This window comes from Sorex araneus, chromosome 8, assembly GCF_027595985.1.
Source record: "Sorex araneus isolate mSorAra2 chromosome 8, mSorAra2.pri, whole genome shotgun sequence".
In the NCBI taxonomy this organism is placed as follows: Eukaryota; Metazoa; Chordata; class Mammalia; order Eulipotyphla; family Soricidae; genus Sorex; species Sorex araneus.
Genome location: NC_073309.1, coordinates 69,778,911 through 69,804,419, shown reverse-complemented (window position 1 = coordinate 69,804,419; position 25,509 = coordinate 69,778,911).

Below are 25,509 nucleotides of genomic sequence, written 5' to 3'. Positions count from 1 at the left end.
AGAGACCCACGCCGGCTGATGATGGGAAATAACCATCTTTTTTGGTTTGTTTTCCCTTTGTCAGGCAGCGTGGTGATTACTAAACAGGCATGATCTCGGTGGCGCGGGAGGATGGGGGAAAAAAAAATAGAAAAGTTATGTAACAAACAGTGGGACTTAATATCTCTACATTCTCAGCAATGGAGAGCCATCAAATGCTTCCTTGACAGTGGGACTGTCTTTTCTTTTTTGGGGGGAAACCCTAGCAACAATAGTGAGCTATGTGTTGAAAAATGGACTGTAACCAAGATAAAGCGTAAACGAAGTGAAACTTATCACTTACAAGGGCGGGGACTGGGGGGGGCGGGATGGGGCGGGAGGTATAATGGGTGGTTGGTGAAGGAATATGGGCACGGGTGAAGGGAAGGGTGTTTGAGTATTGTATAACTGACATAATCCTGAGAACTATGTAACCCTCCACATGGTGATTCAATAAAATTTAAATTTAAAACAAAAATAAAGGAACCCAAACCAGATCGAAGGAAAGAAATAATAAAACAGACCAGAAATTAACGACATGGAAACCCGAAAAACAATCCATAAGATCAATGAAACAAAGAGCTGGTTCTTCGAGAAAATAAATAAGATTGATAAACCGCTAGCAAGACTCACAAAGAAAGAAAGAGAGAAAACCCTAATAAACCGAATCAGAAATGAAAAGGGGGACATCACAACAGAAAACAAGGAGATTCAATGGATCATCAGAGACTACTTTGAAAGTCTGTATGCCACGTAACAAGAGAACCTAAAAGAAATGGATGAATTCCTTGACTCCTACAGTCTCCCAAGACTGAGCCAAGAAGACGAGAAATACCTGAATAGGCCCATAAATATCAAGGAAATCGAAACTGTAATCAAAATTCTCCCCAAAAACAAAAGCCCAGGTCCAGACGGATTCACTGGCGAATTCTTCCAAACATTTAAAGCAGACTCGTTGCCAGTTCTCTTCAAGCTTTTCCAGGAAATTGAAAAGACAAGAACCCTTCCAAACAGTTTCTACGAGGCACATATCTCCCTAATACCAAAAGCAAACAAAGACACCACTAACAAAGAAAACTATAGACCAATATCCTTGATGAACAACAATGCGAAGATCCTCAACAAAATACTAGCAAATAGAATCCAACAACTCATCAAAGACATCATACACCATGACCAAGTGGGATTCATCCCGGGGATGCAAGGATGGTTTAACATTCGGAAATCAATCAACATAATCCATCACATCAACAAAAGTGAAGATAAAAACCATATGATCATATCAATAGATGCAGAGAAAGCATTTGACAAGATCCAACACCCATTCATGATAAAAACTCTCACCAAAATGGGTTTTGGAGGAACTTTTCTGAAGATAGTCAAAGCCATCTACCACGAACCTATGGCAAGCATTACCATCAATGGCGAAAAACTAAGGGCTTTTCCTCTAAGATCGGGGACAAGACAAGGATGTCCACTCTCACCACTTCTCTTTAATATAGTACTGGAAGTATTAGCAATAGCCATCAGGCAAGAAAAAGATATTAAGGGGATTCAGATTGGAAAGGAAGAAATCAAGCTCTCACTATTCGCAGATGATATGATACTATACCTAGAGAAACCTAAAAGCTCTAGTAAGAAACTCTTAGAAACAATTGACCTATACAGTTACGTCGCAGGCTATAAAATCAATACCCAAAAATCCATGGCCTTCCTATATGCAAACAATGAGACAGAGGAAAGCGACATGAAAAAAGCAATCCCGTTCACAATTGTGCCCCAGAAAATGAAATACCTTGGAATCAGCTTAACTAAAGAAGTAAAAGACCTCTACAAAGAAAACTATAAAACACTACTCCATGAAATAAAAGAGGACATGAGGAAATGGAAACATATCCCCTGCTCATGGATAGGGAGAATAAACATTGTCAAAATGGCAATACTCCCAAAAGCATTATACAGATTTAACGCGATCCCTATAGCGATACCCATGGCATTCTTCTAAGAAACGGAGCAAGCAATCCTGAAATTTATATGGAACAATAAAGGCCCACGGATAGCTAAAACAATTCTTGGGAAAAAGATGATGGCAGGCATCACCCTCCCCAACCTTAAACTCTACTACAAAGCGGTAACAATTAAAACAGCATAGTACTGGAACAAAGGCAGAACTGTAGACCAATGGAACAGGTTGGAATATCCCCACACACACCTCAAATGTATGATCATCTAATCTTTGATAAAGGAGCAAGAGATGTGAAGTGGAGCAAGGAAAGCCTCTTTAACAAATGGTGCTGGCACAACTGGACAACCACATGCAAAAAAATGGGCTTAGACCTTGACCTGACACCATGCACAAAAGTCAGATCAAAATGGATTAAAGACCTCAACATCAGACCACAAACTATAAGGTACATTGAAGACAAGGTAGGCAAAATCCTCCACGATATTGAAGATAAAGGTATCTTCAAAGATGACACGGTACTAAGAAATCTAGTAAAAACAGAGATCAACAAATGGGACTACATTAAACTAATAAGCTTCTGCACCGCAAAAGATACATTGACCAGAATACAAAGACTATCTACAGAATGGGAAAGGAATTTACACAATACCCATCAGATAAGGGGTTGATATCAATGGTATATAAAGCACTGGTGGAAACTCTACAAGTAGAAAACATCCAACCCCATCAAAAAATGGGGCGAATAAATGAACAGAAACTTTCCCAAGGAAGAGATACGAATGGCCAAAAGGCACATGAAAAAGTGTTCTACATCACTAATCATAAGAGAGATGCCGATCAAAACAACCATGAGATACCACCTCACACCACAGAGGCTAGCACACATCCAAAAGAACAAAAGCAACCGTTGTTGGAGAGGATGTGGGGAGAAAGGGACCCTTCTACACTGCTGGTGGGAATGCCGACTAGTTCAGCCCTTTTGGAAAACAATATGGACGATTCTCAAAAAACTAGAGGTTGAGCTCCCATTTGACCCAGCAATACCACTGCTGGGAATATATCCCAGAAAAGCCAAAAACTATAGTCGAAATGACATCTGCACTTATATGTTCATCGCAGCACTGTTTACAATAGCCAGAATCTGGAAAAAACCCGAGTGCCCTAGAACATATGACTGGTTGAAGAATCTCTGGTACATCTATACTATGGAATACTATGCAGCTGTTAGAAAAAAATGATGTCATGACGTTTGCATATATGTGGATCAGCATGGAAAGTATCATGCTAAGTGAAATGAGTCAGAAAGAGAGAGACAGACATAGAAAGATTGCACTCATCTGTGGGATATAGAATAATAGACTATAAGACTAACACCCAAGAATAGTAGAAATAAATACCAGGAGGTTGTCTCCATGGCTTGGAGGCTGGTCTCTCATTCTGGGCAACTCAGAGAAGGGAACACCAACAAAATGTGGTTGGATGTCATGTGGGTGAAAGATGATGCGGGCCGAATATAGACTAGAGACTTAACACAATGGCCACTAAACACCTTTATTGCAAACCACAACACCTAATCAGAGAGAGAGAACAAAAGGGAATACCCTGCCATAGTGGCAGTGTGGGGTGGGCGGAGACGGTACTGGGGAGGGGGGGAGAGATGTTGGGTTTACTGGTGGTTGAAAATGGGCACTGGTGAAGTGATGGGTTATCGAACTTTGTAAGGGAGAAACATGAGCACAAAAATGTATAAATCTGTAACTGTACCCTCACATTGACTCACTAATTAAAAATAAACCATTAATTTTTAAAAAATAAAAAAAATAAAAATAAAGATAAAATAAAGAAATAAAAAAATAAAGTTAATATGAAATTGATAGATCCTAATTTAATAGATTATACTGGTAATGTTTTAAATATTGTTTCCTTAATTATATAAGTAATGGAAGCCAATACTTTTATTTGGGTGGAAAATGTTTCCTCAGAGGAGGGATTGATTCACAGAAAGTTCTGAGTCTTCCCCAAGGACAGCCAGTATCAAATATAGGAAATCAAAACTGACCTCCTCTTCCTTCACTCTTCTTACTTTTCTTAAGCTGTATAATATTCTATTGTGTTTGTAACCACAACTTCTTTATTCATTCATATGTCATTGGATATTTGAGTTGTTTCCAAATTCTAGTTATTGTCCTTATCGCTGCATTTAACATAGAGGTGTGTGTGTATGTGTGTGTGTATATGCATACATATATATCATATATATATTGAGGTAATATTTCTGAGTTCTTGGTGTAGGTATCAAGAAGCGGGATTGCTGAGTCACATGGAAATTCTTTTCTTACTCTCTGGAGAAGTCTCCAGGCTGTTTTCCAAAGAGGCTGAGCACTTTTTCCCATGCCTATTGACTGTCTATATGTCTTCTATTAGAAAACATTGTATATTTCTCATTATTTAATGGGTTATTATTTTATTTTTTGTAGTTGAACTTTGTGAACTTTGTGGTTGAACTTTGTGAACTTTGTAGTGAACGTTGTTTTATGTATCTTGTCTTTTATCTTATGTGTGGTGTGCAATCCCAGTCAGCAGGATATCTTTTTATTTTATCTTTATTTTTTTTTCATGGAAAAATTCTTTAGTATGAAGTAGTCCCAGATGTTTATTCTTATGTTTGTTTTCTCTGCCAATGAGTCAATTTATTGATGACACCTTCAGTCTATCTCCAAAAGAGTTCTGCCTATATTTTGCTTAATGCATATTTAAGATTTCAAGTTTAATTTTGAATTCTTTATTCCAATTTGAATTAAGTTCTATGTGTGGTGTAAGAAATGCATCCTGTTTCACTTTTTTTGTATGTGGCTAACCACTTCTCTCAACACCATAAATTGGAAATTTAGAGCTGAATCATCCACACTGGCAATGAGCTGACAATAAGGAATCGATTACAGGCTTAGTATTATTACGCAGTTACTAAAAGTAGTGGTCATCTGTGATGGCATATCAATGGACAGAAGTACTTGACTGGTGTTTCTCAGAGATTTCAGCAGACTGAAGGAAGTGGTTATGGTAATCTGTGGAATTAGATAGCTGTTGATTTTAAGAAAATCCTGTCAATGGAACAATTTTTTTTTCAGAAACAGATCTAATGGATTTCAAAGCACTAAGTGTTGACAAGAAAATAGAACACATTGCGAGAATGAGGGTAAACAAAGACCCCTAGAATATAGTTTGGAAAAATCATATAAAATTAAACATAATCTACCCTACGACTAAGAAATTATAGTCCTACACATATATATAATAAAAACTTTAAAAATGTGTCTTAATAGGACTGTTAGAACTTTAAAAAAATTTTATTCACAGTAGCTAAAAACTGAAACAATCCAGACTTCCGACGACAGAAGAATGGATAGTCCAAGTTCATATTTTAGTAAGTTTATCAATACTACTCAACAGTAAAAAAAGAATTAAGGTGAGAGATCTGATTCAGCAATAGACCACATGATTCAGGTGCATAAAGTGCTAGATTTATTCCTTAACATAAAAAATTGAATATTCATATAAGCAGAAATATAACCAAATATCAAAAATATGATGATAGGAAAAATTAGACTGTATTAGGCAAATAAAACTTATTGTAAATAAAATACACATTAGTTATTCCTCCTATGTATAGTTATTAGCTAAGAAGGGGCACTTGGTAATTTTCTTGGGCAATGGGAGTACTCTATATATTGAAAAGTGTATAATGATTGCATTCATTTGTTGAAAGTCATTTTTTTTTTTTTTGCTTTTTTGGGTCACACCTGGTGATGCACAGGGGTTACTCCTGGCTCTGTACTCAGGAATCACTCCTGGTGGTGCTCAGGGGACCATATGGGATGCTGGTAATCGAACCTGGGTTGGCCGCGTGCAAAGCAAACGCCCTACCCGCTATGCTATTGCTCCAGCCCCAAAAGTCATTATTATAACATAAATCAGACCATTTTGGTGTACATTAATTGTACTTGAATAAAATAAAGATAAAATAATAGAAGCAAGTATCCAAATAACTTTACCAAAAATTAATAGGCAGGCTTTTGAGCTTTATTTTCATATTTCCTTCCTTTTTAGTCATTTCTTTTGGGATGTTTATGTTGGAGTGCCTTTGCCCAAATAAATTTCAGTTAATAATTACTAATTTGAAGACAACTGGAAGCATAGACCAAAATGTTATTTATAAAAGTGTTTATAAAAGTTATTTATAAAAGTGTTTAATATTATGCAAAAATTTTACACTATGGCAAAATAGTATATGAGATCAAACTAGTCAAGAAACTGTAGCACATATGCATGATAAATTATTTCATATCCAAAATATTAAATAACTATTGCAAAGTGAATAAGTATATTAATAATAAGCTCACATTAGTGGAAAATAGACTATAGAATTATATAGATGACAATAGTCCATGCATGCAAATAACATGTGAGTGGAATACAGAACAGATAATTGCCATATTAACAATGGTTATCCTGGGATTCTGAATAAACTTTTCAATTTTTGTCAAGCTATTTTTCTATATTTATAATTTTATAATCTAAAATAAATAATAAGATTTTAAGTTTTTTTAGTAAAAGTTAATAGAGCTCTAATCTTTCTTTTCTCATAACATCATTCAAGGTTGGGAAAATTATCTATGAGTCCATGTAAAATCCACAAAGCTTTCTTAGAAATCAACTGCTCAGTTCTTGCAGAAAGAGGATATCAAAATAGTGTTGTTGTTGTTTTAATTTTTTTTTTATGTAACCAGTTCTCCTCTTTCATCTGCCTTGATCTGTCATTTCTCCTCTCCATCCTGCTTCAATTCTGCTATTCTCTGAACCATGAAGAGCAGTGATGCTCTTTAAGAGATTCTAAGCAAACACTGATATCACCTACTTCCATGCCATTTTAGAAATACATTTAATTTGGCTCTATTTCCTAGTCTGCCAACTTGTTTTAATCAAAATTGGAATCAGTGCGATAAGAAGTCATGTACATCTCAGACTCACTATTTGGATTTTTGCTGAAATTATGTGAACTCAGGATTCTGTAAGAGATTGCCTTATACTAGAAAGGTTTCTATAAGTTTTCAAGCACTGGGCACAGTTATTAATCTACAAAAAAAAAGTTTTAACAACAAATCAGTTTATTAAAGTTGCAGCCATGAATAAATTGTGTATGATAGAAAGAGAAATGGAGTGAGGGAAGAAAAAGGATGTCAGAAGTCTCTCCCTGTGGTATTATTTTATTTACCCAAAGCAAATCCGAAGGTTGCTACAGGACAGTGCTCATAAAACTGGTCTGCAAAGGGAATCTCCTACAGAAAATGCTGCCTTGCCCGCTTCACTGGCAGTTGAATTCACAGTAGAAATACATTCAATTCCACATAGTAATAGTGCTTTAATAACAGATGAAAATATGTTTTATGGTGTGTGTTGATAACTAAATGCTTATCCTATATATAGAAATTCAAATAATTGGAATTTCTCATAGCCAGCATCCAGTTGAGACCACTGGAGAATACCTTGATATAGAAGGTTCAAATCAATAGACTGTGTTTTGGTTATTTTTCAGAAGATGTCTGCTGTATGTTTAATATACTATATTTGTATTACGGTCTCTGTTCCTGTAAATCTAAGGTCTCTCTTTCTTGAATGAATGAGGAGATAAGCAATTGAATTTGAAAGATACTTTATGCAACAGAATAGCAATTTTGTTCCTGGTTATCAGAGGGCAAGAAGTGAACTAGCAATTGAATGCTAAATAATTTTAACCCATTGAGTTCTGATTTACTCTGGGTTTCATTTTCTCAGCTATAAGGACACATATAATATTTGGGTATTGTATTGAAAGTTTAATCAATTTGAAGTAATTACCTTTAACTGTTAATGATTTGGCTCTGTCTTGCAGAATCTTTAATCTTCATCTTTATAAAGGAAGGAAAGAAAGAAAGTTTCATTCTATAAATGCAGATACATATAACATTTAATACTGTTTTGATTCAGTAGAATCACTTTCTGTCAGCTTTAATTATTATTCATAAGGATTCAAAGTTGTTGGAGATTCCACAGTAAAATAAAAAGAAAAATGCTGAGATTTTTCTATTCCATGTGATGGTAAAAAATTCATTGACGTATCCTGTTCATTCTCACATAGTTTTTGGAAATAACTATATGATACACAAATGCATTACACTTGAATATTTGAGATGAATTGCCCTATGTGATTATTTAAGAATATAGAGTACAGTAATTTTCTCTTCACGTCTGAAATTGCACCATACCAAAAGATGCTGCTTTTGATTTACCTGTTTACATTGCACTGTGCTAGCCATCCTCTAAGATGGCTCCCTAACCCTCCCCTCGCCATATTAATAGTACATTACTTTCACCCATATTGTATAATAATTATTGTTTGTGATTGAGAGTGTCAGCAAAAGTGCTGGTTTAAGTTTTCTGAGGATAGGTCAAGTAACAAATGGCTACTTTTGCTCTCTTCCCCCAGATCATGGACCTATATCCTAGGACAATTTAAGTATCTCTCCTATGTGACAGTGAATTAAGAGAATCTTCTGACATCATCTGACTGGAACCCAATCATGAACAACTTTGTAACTGTGTATACGATGGTAATTCAATTAAAAAAATCCTCTGAGAACCAATGCCAATATCCCAATCGTGTGATGAGAATAAGATACCTTGGAGTGAGAGCTATAGTCCCAGTCAAACTCTGGTTATTCTTGTTCTGGCCAATATCAAAAGTGTAAATCATAAAAGACCCAGAGCCAGATCGTTCAGCCAAGCTACTCTCATATTCTGATTCATAGAAACTCTGAGAGACAATAAATCTATACTGGTTTGCCAATATGCTAATTGTTGGAGTAATTTGCTTCCAACAATAAATAATAGTACCGGAAAGTAACTATAAACCATAGAAAAGTAGATTTTTAACAGTCTTTTATAAAGCTGAGGATATAACTTTAGGAGTTGGACACAGTGGGGTGTTTATAATGGACTTTATGCTTTATCGGCGTCTGCAGTTATCTTTTTTATTATTGACAATGAAATCATTGCTTTTAGTATATGTGCTGTTAAAGCATAAATCGTCTGTGAGTTTTTTGACATATTTGTTTCAACCTTTATTGTCTTATTTTAATTTTTTGTTTACTTGGGGGCTACACCTGGCAGTGCCCAGGGTTTACTCACAGCTTTGTGCTTGGGGAACAACAGTGCTTAGATTGCCAGTGGGCTCCCACAAAGAAAGCAATCTCCCCCACCCTTGTTTTCAATCATCATCATCACTGTCATACTGTTGCTCATCATTTTGCTCAAGCAGGCACCAGTAACATCTCCATTGTGAGACTTGTTACTGTTTTTGGCATATCGAATATACCATGGGTAGTTTGCCAGGCTCTGCCATGCCGGCAGGATACTCTCGGTAGCTTGCCAGGCTCTCTGAGAGGGGCAGAGAAACTGAACTGGGGACAGCCACATGCAAGGCAAATGCCCTACTTGCTGTGTGTTTAATATTTAAAATAAATATTATAATGATACTGATTTTAAGAGTCATTAGAGATAATTTCATGTTGAACTCATAAGTGAATTCCTGAGTTTGAAAAAAGGAACCATAAATTAAGACTTTCAAGAACTGTGATGGAGAGTGTAGGGTGTGGTGAATCGTGTTTGTCTCTTAAATTGGATACCCCTCACATTTGACAAAAACTTTTCCTGCCTAGATCAGGTGAACATATCAATATCAGTATGAACAGAAAAACTGTAGGAGTCAATACATACATACAGACATAGATAAAATTCCATATGTATATAAATATATATGCACAATATAAATATACATACCAAATTGAGTGCATGTTTGAATGGATACTATATGCCCACTGTGCTGTGAGTTGTAATAAACAGAAGATGTGGATTCTATCCCCTGATCCATTCTGTTTTATGATCTTTCAGATTGTGATGATCACTCCTAATTGAAAGCCCTAAAATTCCATCTTCCTTAAATCCTCTGTCATTTAAAATACTTTTTGATCTCTAAATCTCTCCTACTTATAGAAGAAGTTATCTGTTTGGAATTTCATTCAAGCATTTATCCCTCATCTTGACAAAACTATATTTTGTGTTTCCAGTTTTATCCTCTCTTTGCTCTGTCTTCCTAGTATTTGCTGAAGGCAAATTTGACTATCTACTCTAGCCTCGTAATTACTGGTTGACTTCCTTACTTAACTCTCTTTTCTTCTAGTTTAATTCACTGAAACAGGTTATATTACTAACAAGTGAAGCCCTGTACTTTTAAGATTAAGTGACAAATTCTTTTTTGTTTTAATCCCTGCTCCCTATATATACCAATTGGTCCATCTCCTCCTCCTTTTACACTAGGAATTCCAGTCTAAGAATTGCTGATTGATGATTTTGAAATATAGAAACTACCTAGAGTTGAATTAACATAATCCATCAGGCAGTATTTATTCAAAATTAATTGCTCAGCTTTTTGATGAATTTGTGAGGTTTATAGCTTATGTAGGGGCTGGAGCGATAGCACAGCGGGTAGGGCATTGCCTTGCACACAGACAATCTGGGTTTGATTCCTCCACCCCTCTCAGAGAGCCCAGCAAGCTACCAAGAGGATCTCCCCGCATGGCAGAGCCTGGCAGGCTACCCGTGGCGTATTCAATATGCCAAAAACAGTAACAACAAGTCTCACAATGGAGACGTTACTGGTGCCCTCTAGAGCAAATCGATGAGCAACGGGATGACAGTCATACAGTGATGCAGTGATGGCTTATGTAAGGAGGCAAGACCTGGTGGAGAAAATTAAAGGTGATCTCAAATCAGTAATAAACTATATCTTTGAGACATGGGACATAGTTGGTATCTGCCTGAAGGTCAATTGTCATAGCATGCAAAAGAAAATATTTCTCCACATGGATGACCAGAAAAACCTTTTCAGTAGCATTTCGAGTTTTGTGCTAGATGCTAAAGAAGATACACATAGGCAAGGCACAGAGGAATTTTGAATTACATAAACAAAGAAGAGTTTGAGGTGTGGAGAGGAAGAGGGCAACAGCTAGCCAAATCTGGGGCAAATAATCAGCAAATAAGATAGCTTATGAGAAGGAGCAATGTTTGAATTAAAACATCACAGAGATATAATAAATCATTATTACAGTATTGGAAATTGTGATGATTGCAGAAATAATATTTGTCTTTGGGCTTTTTTGTTTGTTGCAAGGAGTTTTGGAAATCACGGCTCTGAGTAGATCTTCTCCGTGTTCTATTGCCTATCGCTATCTTTCTCTCTTTTGGCATCTTCTCAGAAACCATCTAATACAAATGGTAAGACTGTGGATGAATTTCAAGGCTTTGCTCTTCACTTACTTTAAAGGTTCTTCATCTCTTAGGAGTTTAGACTTTCTTTTAGAACTGTGGCTACTGCAACTCCCAGAGGTCCTGCCTAGCCTAGAGGTTTGTTTACCACTCAGCAGGGATTTGTTTACCACCTAGTAGGAGAAGAGTCAAGAAGATAAAAGCCAATCTGGGAAGTAGAAAGACGGAACCTAGCAGAAAATACCAAGAAAATGAGATTAGAAACAGCAGACTCAAGCGGAGTTGACTTTAGCAGCATGACTCTGGAAGCCTGCTGAATGCACATGTTAAATCATTTTATTGTGTAGGTTGTTAGAGACATATTACATTTTCCAAAGTCACTTTGTGCCTCCTGGACATGTGTCACCATTTAAGCGCTTCATTAAAAAAATACCAAATCATTTTTTTTGAATTCCTGGGTATGCATATTACTAGCTCCCAAATTTTTGGTTGATTGGTCAGATTGTGAAAAGAAATATTGTTTAGATTAAATAATATACAATACCATTTTTCTTAATATGGTAAAAGAACAAGTTTTTTCTTACTACAATTTAACAATAAAAGTATGTAATCTCAGACTTCAGGTGCAAGGATATCCTACAATCACATTTAAGTCAACAAGTCAGATTAATTTAAGTCTAGTATAAGTGATTTTTTTTTCTTTTTGGGTCATACCCGGTGATGCACAGGGGTTACTCCTGGCTCGGCACTCAGGAATTACTCCTGGCAGTGCTCAGGGGACCATATGGGATGCTGGGAATTGAACCCAGGTCGGCCGCATGCAGGGCAACGCCCTACTCACTGTGCTATTGCTCCAGCTCCTAGTATGTGATTTTTATTATTTGCTTTAATTTTTATCTAATTATGGTGGCTAGACTGATGGTTATTTTCCACTAAACTAGATAAGAAAACAGAAATTCTAGTCTTTGTGAAGACTAGAAACACAACATTTTGAAGAAATGCAAGATTTTGGTGAAGTATTTTGTATATGAATACATGTAGATTATTAATTTGAATTTATTATAACAGAAAATGATAAAATTGTATTGTAATTGGTAAAAATTATTTCATATCACCTTAGTCACTGAGAAACTATAGAAAACTTCATATTTTGCTATACTTCACTTTACTGTGAGATGATTTTTGAGTATTTAGAAATAAAACATGTAATTGAGTAAGGTGGGTATTTATAACTAGGAGCAACTTTTTTAGAGTTAAGTTATTTATAGTCAGTCACTGTCACTGTCATCTCATTGCTTGTCAATTTGCTTAAGCGGACACCAGTAACGTCTCCATTGTGAGACTTGTTGTTACTGTTTTTGGCATATTGAATACGCCACCGAGAGTATCTCGCCTGCATGGTAGGGCCTGGCAAGTTATTTAGAGTATATAAATTGATTTTATTATCGAATAAACAGTACACAAAGTTAGAATATTTGGGAATTTAAGACCATCCAACACCAGAACAAATATACTAATGAATCATTTGTTCAACAGGCATGTATTGAGTACTTACACATTTTCTATTAACTATGTTAGCCAGAGATATTTTCCATATGTCAATATCTAGAAATTGGGCAGAGAACGATGAAATAATTGCTACAGTTTGAGTAGCAGGTGAGCAATTATCTTTCTAGAAAAGTAATGCAATATTATTAGCATTGATGGGGAGAACACCTTTATTTATTGGTAGTTTTCCATAAATGCCATTTGAAACACTGAGTTAACAGCAGTCTAGGAAAAATACTGGGGAAAGCAGACTTGCTTTCAATTGGAAGAAAAGGCTTAAGATTCTTGGACATCTATAAACCATTCCAATCTTCAGATTCTGAAAATCCATGGGCAGAGGATGGACCTTCAAAACAGTAAATGTTTTCTGAAGTGCTTATGGAAGAAAGTTAGGAAGATCATAAGTATTTATTAATCATCTTAAGGGATATCCTATACATATTTCTAAGGGACTTTATCATTTTGTCATTTATTCCTCACTGAGCCTAAACATTTTCTTCTTTCTGATTAAATATTCCTGGAGGAAACAATAGTACCAATACTCTACATTGGTGAACATATTGAAGTCACTTTTTGTTGTTTTTGGGCTGCAGCCTGCAGTGCTCACAGCTTATTCTGGGCTGTGCCGGAGAGCACAGGGGATGGTGGGAATTAAGCCAGGGTGGGCCATGAGCAAGGCAACGTCTCCACCATCTGTACTATTGCTCCAGCCCCTGAAGTGACTTCTGAACATATTACAGGCTTGACCCCCAGTGTCTAAATTTCTTCCAGCAAATTTATTCATATTTTCTGTTTTTGTCAAATGTGGTGTGTATGACCTTTACATAATTACATTGTTCTTCTTCCTAGAAAGTCAGCCATTCATCCTGCAGAGTTCTGTGCTGCCTAATTTTTGTGCCATTATGGCCACAGGTGACACCAAAGATGTAATGTTGATTACATCAATATCCCCAAGGAGCACATAACCTAAAATGTATGTGGATATGTAAAATAATCACATAAAAAAAGTTCTATAATATCATTGTGTTGAATTACAAGGGTGTGGTGGCATAAAAGATGGAGTAGCTAGGATTCTTGGAAGATTCTAGAAAGGGATGTTGATATTTGAACAGTATTGTGAAAGATTATTTCTATACAAAAACTAAATAACTGTCACTGTAACTGTTATCCCGTTGCTCATCGATTTGCTCGAGCGGGCACCAGTAATGTCTCCATTGTGAGATTTGTTACTGTTTTGGGCATATCAAATACTCCACGGGTAGCTTGCCCAGGCTCTGCCAGATACTCTTGGGGCGAGATACTCTTGGTAGCTTGCCAGGTTCTCCGAGAGGGGTGGAGGAATCGAACCCCAGTCAGCCTGCATGCAAGGCAAATGCCCTACTCGCTGTGCTATTGTTCCAGCCCAACAAAAAAATAAATAAATAAATAAATAAATAAATAAATAAATAAATAGATAGAGAAATAACACTAGTGACGAAAGCAAAGCATAAATTTAGTACAGCAAATGAATGTATATTAAGGTTGGAGGGCTTCTGGTGAGAAGCCAGTCATTAAACAGTCTATATTATCCAGTGACCAGACGGACTAAGGCTATGAACCACTGAGAGCTTGAAATTCTCTTTAAGAAAACCCAGCACTGAAAGCTAAGTTCTTTAACTTCTAAAAGCAGAAACTTTCTTTTATCAGCAAGCCAAAAAAAGAAAAAAGAAACAGAAGCTTGGACCAGGAAAAGCTTTCTTTCCTCCAGGACCTAATATTTTAAAATCTTGTGTGATCTATCTGATTTGTCTTTCAGACTGACAACTCTGAAACCCAATAAACAATTGCCAGGGCCCCATTTAATACTAATTTAGCATGCGATTTCATTCCCTTTGCATGCTGACAAAAAGGATGACAGCATAAAGAAATTACAGAAGACAGACCTTCACTCAAGAACCCCTTAAAGCTTTAAGGGGGTGAGATCTCGGGGGTGGGGGGGAGGAATATTGCAGGTGGGGTGAGTGGGGTGGTCCTGGTAATGAGCTTTTCAGAATAATAACACTTAAGAAAAAAAATACCTAGCCCTGAAATAACCTAAAGCCCAGAAGACCACATCACTTTGAGATGCAAAATCTGAGATCATTGGAGATTGAAAGACTGAGACATCACCAGATGCAGAAGTCCAAGGCCCCACCCAAAGAAGGGCCGCCTCGGAGAAGGAGAAGCCACAGAGGAATCCAAAGGTTCTGATGAGAATATGAATGGATCATAATGGTGCAAGATTTTTTCCATTCCAAGGCCTGGATTGATTTTTATGTAAGCAGAGAACTCCAGGCCAAGACCATTTGGTGGTACATAAATTCCTCCCCATAACCAATCCGAGCTTGCTTATTCAAGCCTGTGTTTTCTTTTGAACATTTATTCCTCTCTTTCCCTCACATTTTTCCAAGTAAATTTCTTTCAATAAAAAAACCATTTTGCTTCACTAAAAACATTTTTAACTTTTTTTTAAAAGGAAATAATCAGTACATTTAAGCTCATTTTAAAAATAGAAATATTGCAGGCAGCCTGGAAGGGGGGCTGGTAATGAGCTTTCCGGAAATAATGAAACTTAAGAAGAAATTGCCTAGCCCTGAAGTAGCCCAGAGGCATGAAAGCCTCGTCCATTTGAAATGCAAATGCTGAGCTCTTGGAGTTCTAGGAACTGAAGCACCACCCATATTCTGAAACTGGATGCACTCAGAAAGGATGAGCCCCTTAGAAAGAAGAAGCTACAGAAGAATCTAAAGGTCCTGATAAGATTCCTGTGAAGAAACTCTCAACAGAGCGAGGCTTTCTGCGTGACAGCACCCAGGTAAACCTTCTATATACAGAGAGCTGAGGGATGGATGTGTTTCTAAATTTCTTTCAATATTTTGTTTCACCTGCCCCTGTGCCTGGCTATCTTCACTGGGCCACTCAGAGGCGAGTGGGTTGAGTTTCCCTCCTGGCAGCTGAAAACCTTCAGAACCCAGCCACAGCCATGCTCAAGGCCCCTCCCCACATGCTCGGATGAGCCTCATGCATGAAGGAAACTGCGGAGGAACCCAAGTGTGCAGGACCCAGGGCTGAGATCTCGAAGCCAGCTCGGATCGGGACTGGGTCTCCCCATTTTCAAGTAGCTAGGAGGTCACACCCAGAAACTGTCCTTGGCGCCGTGTAATTCCATCAACAGCCAAATTCCAGACTATCAAACCAAGACCTCTTATAGTCTAGTTCTCCCTCTCGGAGAACCTGGCAAGCTATGAAGAATATCCTGCCCACACGGCAGAGCCTGGCAAGCTCCCCGTGGCATATTCAATATGCCGAAAACAGTAACAATGATGGGTCTAATTCCCCTGGCCCTGAAAGAGCCTCCAATGCAGCACCATTGGGAAGGACAAGTAAAAAGAGGCTGCCAGAATCTCAGGGCTAGGACGGATGGAGAAGTTACTGCCACCCATTCGAGCAAATCGATGAACAATGGGATGACAGTGATACAGTGATACAGTGATTTTGCTTTACCATTTCCCCTTTGTCTGAAATTCTTTTCTGTGAGAAAAGGCTGTGGATCTAGAAAAACTGTTCTGAGGTTTGGACTGACTCCTTTCCTGTGAAAAGTCATTTGTCACTCCAGGTGACAGGGACCATCTCCCACACCATGCACTCCAGGCACAGCTATGAGGACTGCTTCATGGGGGGGATGGGGAATGTGAGCATTAATGCAGTGTAGGTCTCGTAGCACACTTCCAGTTTTGACATACGAAGTCTTTCCCTAGGTTGTCAGGTGAGTCAGCAGAGAGGTCGAAGCATGTTTTTTCTTGAGGCTGTCTACTTAACTACACACTTGACCTGCAGCAGAAATGAATACAGAGATTTAGAGTGTTTTATTCTGTTCAAGAGAACAGGATAAGCTAAAGTATATGAATTTGCCAGTTCAAACTAACATAACAGGGAGTTTAAAGTGCCTTTCTCTTGGTGGGGGGGGTCTCTCTAGCAATGCTGAGTTCCCGAAATCCACCCGATGATACTCAGTCCAGCATCATGGTTCTGACAGCTTAAAGCTAGAGCCAAATATTGTGGTTCTCTTTTGTCCCAAATGTAGCACTGTAGCACTGTCATCCTGTTGTTCATTGATTTGCTCGAGTGGGCACCAGTAACATCTCCATTGTGAGACTTGTTACTGTTTTTGGCATATTGAATACGCCACGTTAGCTTTCCAGGTTCTGCCATGTGGGCAGGATACTCTCGGTAGCTTTCCAGGCTCTCTGAGAGGGACAGAGGAATCAAACCCCAGTCAGCCAAGTGCAAGACAAATGGCCTACCCACTGTGCTATCGCTTCGGTCCCAGATACACTAAGGACAATTGGTACTTGTCCATTGGGTGTGTGCTTGCAGTGCCTGTTGTCAGACTTGAGGTTTCATGTGTTCCAACCCTTTGACCTCTCTCCCTATGAATAGTTTGTTGGGAGTTCTAGCAGGAAAACACAGCTGTTTATATAGCATTGAAAGAAAAATGGGCCTCTTAATATAAGGGAATATTTTTCTCTTGGACTTAGCTACAACTTTATGGGAAATTCAAGCACAGGAGACAGGAAAGGAGGAAGAGGGGACACTCACCCTGCAAGACAGGCCAGAAAAATCAACTCTGACAATCCTGAGGTGATAAATGTTTCAGTCAGATAGTCTCACATCCTAAAAGCACCTTTCTTAGCACAGTAAAAGTAAAGGAAATCTCTGCACCAAGGATTAAAGAATCCCGGTACATATGCTGCCCCAGCCCATGTACTATGTGCGCCCAAGTGGCTAAGGACATGTGTTGCCTGCATCCCCCATCTTGTGATGTGTACTTACATACTTCCACATTTGATTCTGGGACATGTGTAAGGGGCTCTCTTGGCCCTTGGAGAATCACATATTCTCTCTTGAGCATGTTACTCTCTCTCTTGCTTTCTCTCATTCCTCCCATTCCTAACACCTTCAAATAAAGTGTTTTACTTCAAAAAAGAAAAAAAAAAGAATTAAAGAGTCCCGTGATGGTTTGCAGCTAGGAGGGTTCACAAACATACATCTCTGTGATCTATAAAGGCAGAAATTGGGGCCTAAGTACTTGGTATGTTAGAGAAACATAAACTGAGTTCTAGAATAAATTTAGGGAACATTCAATGTGCTGACTTTAGGGTAAAGCATGAAAATATTCACAGATGTTGCCATATAGAGAGTCTCTTGCCCGCACGCCTGGCTGTCTTCCCCAGGGCCCCTTGGAGGGGATGGGCTCCAGCTTCCCTCCCCACACCGAGCAGAGCTCCTGGAGGCCAAGGGCCACCGGAACCTAGCTACAGCCATGCTGGAGGCCCCTCTCCACACGTTCGGACAGGCCTCATGCATGAAGGTACCGGCAGAGGAACCCAGGTGTGTATAATCCCATCAACGGCCAACATTCAGAGAGACTTAAAAGCAAGCTCTCAGAAATGCGGCCACGTGATTATCTTTAGCCTGTTTCTCCCTTTGGGAGAAATTGGCAGTTTTCTGAGAGTTTCCTGCCCACATGGGACAGCCTTGCAAGCTTCCCATGGTGTATTCATATGCAAAATCCAGTAACAAGCTGGATCTCATTCCTGTGACCCTGAAGAGCCCCCAGTGCAACATCACTGGGAGGGCCAAGTCCAGATGGACTTCTAAGAGCTCAGGGAAAGGATGAAATGAGATGTTACTGGGCCCGCCCGAGAAATCGGTGATTAACAAGCTATCTATCGTGATCGTGATCGTGATCGTTGCCATATAGAGTGCTGATATTGTCCTTTTTCTTCAAATTGCATATTTTAGAGGTTTTATTTTTTTTTTCTTTTTGGGTCACACTTGATGATGCACTCAGAAATTATCCCTGGAGGTGCTCAGGAGACCATACTGAATGCTGGGAATTGAACTCAGGTCAGCCGCAAGCAAGGCAAATGCCCTACCCACTGTGCTATCACTCCAGCCCCAGTGTTTGTGTGTGTGTGTGTGTGTGTGTGTGTGTGTGTGTGTGTGTGTGTGTGTGTTTTGAAGGGCACAAGGGAACTACTAGCAGTTTTCTGCTGGCAGTCCCTGGATCAAAGTGTTCAGCCGACAGTGATGGGGGCCACTGGGTCTTACTTTAGACCTGATGGTACTAGGGAAGACATATTGTGCTGGATATTGAACCCAGGGCCTCATGTGTCCAGGCTGTGGCCTACCACATAAGCCACATCCACAGGGAAGTTTTCAGTTTTGATTTTCTTTTAAATTTTTTTAAACTTATTATTTTTTTATGGAATCACTGTGTGCTACAATTACAAAATTTTCATACAGTGATTGAACACCAGTTCCTCCACCAGTGCACATTTTCCACCACCAATGTCCCCAGTACCCCTCTCCACCCCCCACCACATTCCACCCCATCTCTCTTCATTGCAGCACTGTTCACAATAGCCAGAATCTGGAAACAACCCAAGTGCCGGAGAATAAAGGACTGGTTAAAGAAACTTTGGTACAGAGTGTCTGCACCAATGGAATCCTATGCAGCTGTTAGGAAAGATGAAGTCATGAAATTTGCTTATAAGTAGTTGGTCATGGAGAGTATCATGCTGAGTGAAATTTGTCAGAAAGAGAGGGACAGACATAGATTGGTCACTCGTTTGTGGAATGTGAAATATCTTTATATGAGACTAGTACCTAGGATAGTAGAGATGAGAGCCAGGAAGATTGCTCTACAGCTGGAAGCCTGCCTCATGAGCTGGGGGAGAAGGCAGCTGCAATAGAGTAGGGAGCCATCACTCTTTCAAAAATTTGATCCACAATTTGTTTTAAAAAAAGAGCTCTTATGCTCTTGGTTGTTCTTGTGGAGGGGAGGAGTGTGATGGGAATCAGTCATGTGGATACAAAATTTCCATATTCCTTCTTCATAGTTACAGTGATTGGGATACTGGTTTCCTATTCCAGAAACTTCTTGGTGTCTGCAGTCTCACTTTAGAAAATGGAATAATATCTATTGCTGTTGCCATGAGCTGCTCCCTTTCATGGGAGCCGTGGTAAACTTACCCTCTGGCTAATTCTACACACAATCTTGAACAAACTACAGAGATTTTTGACTTTATTGTCCTCTCTTTTGTTTATGTGGTTTCCTTATTGTTGTCAGTTTATTCCATTTTGTTTTATTTTTCCTGTCTTCTTCGGATCCCCTTCTATTTATTTCTCTGGCACCTTCTTCATCTAACCCACATTTTTTAGCTTCCTAGTGCCATTTTGTACTTATTTTCATATTTATTCTATGATTTTATTGGAACTTTGTAGAGGGTAGATAAATGCGTGTTTAGTCAGTTATCAAGAAGGAGAAAATTATTCTGTCATATAGTTTATACCACTGATTCTTTAAAATCTAAAGAAACTATATTATTTATTACAGTTGTTCCACAGTCGCCAAAGAAAAGTTAAATTGCTTTAACTGCTAGAAGAATAGGGAACTTGCTTTCTACACTCACTTGATATTTCAGAACAGCACTAGTCCCTCAGGAGTCTACCCTAGAATATCACTGTGTCCCTTTGTCTTAGCAATTCCATCTACTAAATTGCTGTCTTCCCACCTGCCATCCTAGTGAGCTACTTCAAGGATAGCTTTGCTGACGTGACTTATAAGTAATTTTGTCAGTTTAGCAAAGGGAGGGCTTCCATAGTAGTCTATGAGACATATGAGACAGTTTCAATTTGTGTGGCTATGTAACACTGTGTTTAAATACCACTTTTCCCTGTCTAAGTCCAAAGGGGAAAAACAAAGAGGATTCAAAGGCTCTACTTACAATTTTTCAATAAGTGTTTCCTGAAATTGAGGGGCCTGTTTTGTTGGGATCAAACCTAAAAAAAAACCAATAGACTGGAGATGAATTTAAGTGATCTGTGACAGAAAAGAAGCCGGCTGCATTTAAAAAAAAAACACCTTTCCCAGACAGCAGGTTAAGAGTTCCTGTATCCCAGTGATCAGATAAGGAAACTATGATATAAATATATGCCACTGTCATTTGGATATTGGGAAAAATCACCAGGGTGTCAAATAGGGAATATATAAACCCATGAACACATTCAACTATCACTTTAAAACCTAAATCACAACTTGGATGAATCACAAAACATACTTGATGAACAATTGACAGGAAAACCCAAAGATGGATTGGAGACAGAGGGATACCCTTGCCATGAAAGAAAGCCCCCATAAGGTGATAAGCTACAATAGGGAAGAAGTTTCTAAGGGAATAATTTGCTCTTGGAACTAGATTGCATGAGTGAAGGGGATATTATGCCAAATACCAAGACCCCAATCCTGCAATTCAATATGTTCAACAGTGATTCCAAGAAGCAGGAACTCTAGGCTACAAATAGAGTCACATTGACCAGAAGGCATTATCTCAGTGACTGGACCTCACATGAACTTGCTATTTGATGAGATTTTGGATTATCAGTTGCCATAGTAATGGAGTTACAGTCACTTTGTGGAATTTATGATTTCTAGTCACCAGTTGCCATCCAGGTTGGCTTGAACATTGAACTAATGCCAATATTCCCCACATGGCACCAAGTACAATGAAAAAAGAGAATTCGCTTCACATGAATGAAGACAGAAGCCTAAAACTGTTTAAGCACACCTGAACTTTCTAAACTCCCTATTGTTGCCATGAAGACTTCATAGCAGCAATCTGGATGATTCTCACTGAAATGCAGAAATGGATAAATAAAAACTTTAGCTAGAACAGAGAATTATAAGAGAAGTGAAAGAAAAATTAATAAGAAAAATTATTGAGCTGAAGAATGAGGTAATTAAACTAAAAATATTAAGGGCCTGAAAACAGAAGCCAAATATCAAATCAGTGAACTTTGAGGATAAGGTAGAGAAAAATACCAAAAAGAAAATTTATTAAAATTAACAAGCTATTTATGGGATAGAACAAAAGGATCAATATTCATGTTTTAGCTGCTCCACAGAGGGAGAGAGAGGAATAGAATTCTTAGTTTAGGAAATAATAACTGAGAATTTCCCTGACTGATGAAGGACACAGATATTCTGATTTAGTAATTTTGATGAATCCTAAAAGAAAGTAAAACAGACCCAAATATCCAAACCAAGAAATATTATAATTAAAGTAGAAAAAGTCAAAGACAGAAATTGAAAACAGTAAACAGAAATAGAGTAACTGGGGATATAATTCAAAGGGTTAGAACATGTGGTAGGCCCCTATGTTTGATCCTCTCACCATTTGGATTCAAGTACTGCTAACATACCTCTATTGATTACTGAGTACTAACTACCAGGCTGGTTCTATTGACCTATAGCATGACTGAATCCAAGCAACACTGCACCATCAAGCCCACATGAACTGGGATGAGTGTCTTGGATGCTCTGGATGAGTTTCCAGAGCACTGCTTAAGAGCCTCTCCAAAAAAAAGCAACAAGAGAAAAAGTAAAAAATCACACATAGGATCTGCAACATGACAAATTTTTCAACTGAAATTCTACAAGTCACAAGGAGCCACAAGTCACAAGTCACATGATATGTACAGAATGTTGCATGAAAAATTCTTTAATCAAGAAAACCCTATCCAGCTGGGCTTTCTCTTAGATTCAGAAAAATGTTATAAAGCTTTTCAGCAGTATAATGATTAATAGAATTTATGGCCACTAAATGGGTTCTGCAGGAAATACCAAAGTATATTAAATAAAAGGAAAATAAACACCATTCAGAGCCAATAAGATACTTAAGGGAAAAACATGTGAAAAAGGCTATAATGATGTGGGTGTTTCTTAGAATGAACAGAAGACTTCCTTGCTTTAAATTTAAAATTATATGTATTTTAGAACTCTAGATATCAATGTCACAGAAACCTCAAGGGAAAAACACATAAAGGAAGCAAAAAAAAAGAGACAGTAGAATCTGATTACTAAAGGGTAAAAATCAAAATATGGAGATAAATAGGAATGACAAAGAGCTAAAGACTAACTGTAAAAGCACCTAGATTCCATACAGGAAAATGGCAATGAATTATTTGATACCAATAATTTTACTAAATGTCAGTGGCCAGAGTTTACCCATTGGAAGGTACAGAGTAATGAGATGAATCAAAAAATGAAACCAAGCTGCTTCTATTTACAGGAAATCACTTGGCCTTCCATAGTAAAAGTAGCTCAGAGTAAAAGGTTGAAAAACAATCATACAGGAAAATGGTTCTGTGAAAAAGCAGAAACAGTCATACTTGCAGTTTGACAATATAGTGATAAGAGACAGGGAAAGTCATACTATGTTGATTAAGCAATTAATACATCGGTAGAACTTAACACCAAAGAGGCATCTTAGCTAAAAAAAGCAACTTATAACAGGTCTGAAGAGAGACATTGGTAGCACTAAGGTAGTAGGAGATTTTTTTTCTCTAGACTTATCATTGGGCAGATCAAATAGACAGAAAATCAATAAGATAATAGTAGCCTTAAAATAAGGAGCTAGCAGAGTTGGGCTTAGCAGACATTTACAAGTCTTATTCCCACATAGGAACCAAATATATGTTTCTTTAATGCATGTGGAACAATCTAAAGGACAGACTACATGCTGGGTACAAAAAAAATAATCAGCTAAAATCACTAAAATCATAATCATTTCAAGTCTCTTAATATCAGAGTGAATTAATAATAGAAATCAACGATTAAAAAGGAAGCTGGTAAAAATATGGAAACATTTGGAGACTATAAAATACTGTGGAGTAACCATTCAGTCAATGAAAACATTTTTTAAAAATACAAAAATTCCTGGTAACAAATAAAGGTGACAGCTTTAAGAACATGTGGGACACAGCAAAAGATAAGAGGTAAGTTCATAGTAATACAGGCATATGTCAAGAATAAAGATAAAGTTTACAAAAAACAGACTTATGAGATAAAAAGAAAAAAGTTCACACACACAGTCTATAAGCTCACATGTTGAGGAAACAGAAAAATAATAACAAACAGAACCCAGAACCTAGTCATCAAAAGGAAGAAAATAATTAGTGCAGAATAAAATTTTATATTAAGCAAGAAGAGGATAAAGTAATTAAATCTATATATTATTTTATTAAAGGAGAAATAGGGTTGACAAGCCCACGCTGCTGACCCTTGTTCAATTCCTCCACCCCTCTCGGAGAGCCCAGCAAGCTACGGAGAGTACCGAGCCCACACAGCGAGTCTGGCAAGCTACCCGTGGTGTATCGGATATGCCAAAAACAGTAACAATAAGTCTCACAACGAGAGACATTACTGGTGCCCGCTTGAACAAATTGATGAGCAATGGGAATTTTTTTTTTTGTACTTTACACTTTAGATTTTCTTCCTTTTATTTTCAAGTAAAAATCATTATTACAATAAATCAGTTTGTAAGGGGAACAGGGAAATAGATGATATAACTGGGCCAACAAAAACTTTAGCCACTAGGATAGTTACAAAAAAAAATGAGGGATTAACACAGTCAGAAGTATGACCACTAGATATTCTCATGCCTCTTTTTAAGGCATGAGTGTTTTGCAAAGAAAATTTACATAGCAGTAGGAGGTTGGATTCCTCTATCAATCACAAGTGGTAGTCACAATCACGTATGCTAAAACTGAAGTTTAGTCCGCAGTGCAATTGACGCCACAGCAGTAACATTTTTCCCTGTAATATACATTCACTTTTGCAGCAAAAGAGGTCTTCAGTCAATAACCCTTTATAGAAAGAATGTGGGTCAAATAAATTGCAGTCTGCTTCCCGAACCCCAAATTATTTAACACAAATTATCCAAATGCCTGCAAGAATGTTCAAAAGTCTTTGAACCTGTTTTTATAATAATAATAAAAAAAATAAAATTTCAAATTCAGAGACTATGAGAAAATACCACCAATGAAGTGTTATTTGGAATAAATATTAAAATTTAGACTAATCCTCAGTCTGATATCCACAATACATATTGGAATAGACAAGAAATTTTGCATGAATTTGATCACTCACATAGGCAGTTATAGTTTGAAAACAATATTTCTTGCAAGAATTACGAATAAAGTAATGTTTTAGGACACAATTGAATTTGAAATAGGTAATGTTTTGAATAGATTTTTGAGTTTTATTGATATCTTACATGAACAAGAAATTGGAAATACAATCACATCAAAGAACAAATTGTCACGGCTTTGACGTTTAAAGGTGTGAAGTTATAACAATTTAAAAACACAGTTAACCTACTTCTAGGAATGCAAAACATACAATCATGTTATTTTCAATACAAGAAAACTTAAATTTGTTTGCTTCAATTTCTTAAAACTACTAAGACAAAGCACTAGCTTGTATTTTTATTTACAGCATAGTCCATACTCCTATGTATCTATCCAAATCCAAAAAATGAAACTGTTCAAAACCAAAGGTTCTGCAAAATCATGATTTAACAGTGTGCTCAGTTTGGGAATTTTTGATAAAAGAGAATATTCTAAAATATAGGATCAAAATAAAAAAGAAAAAAATTGGTAAAGAGACTACAAAAATATACGGAGTTAGAAGCAATTAAAACCTATACAGAACAATAGTAAGTAAAGACTTTGAAACAGTAATCAAAACTCTT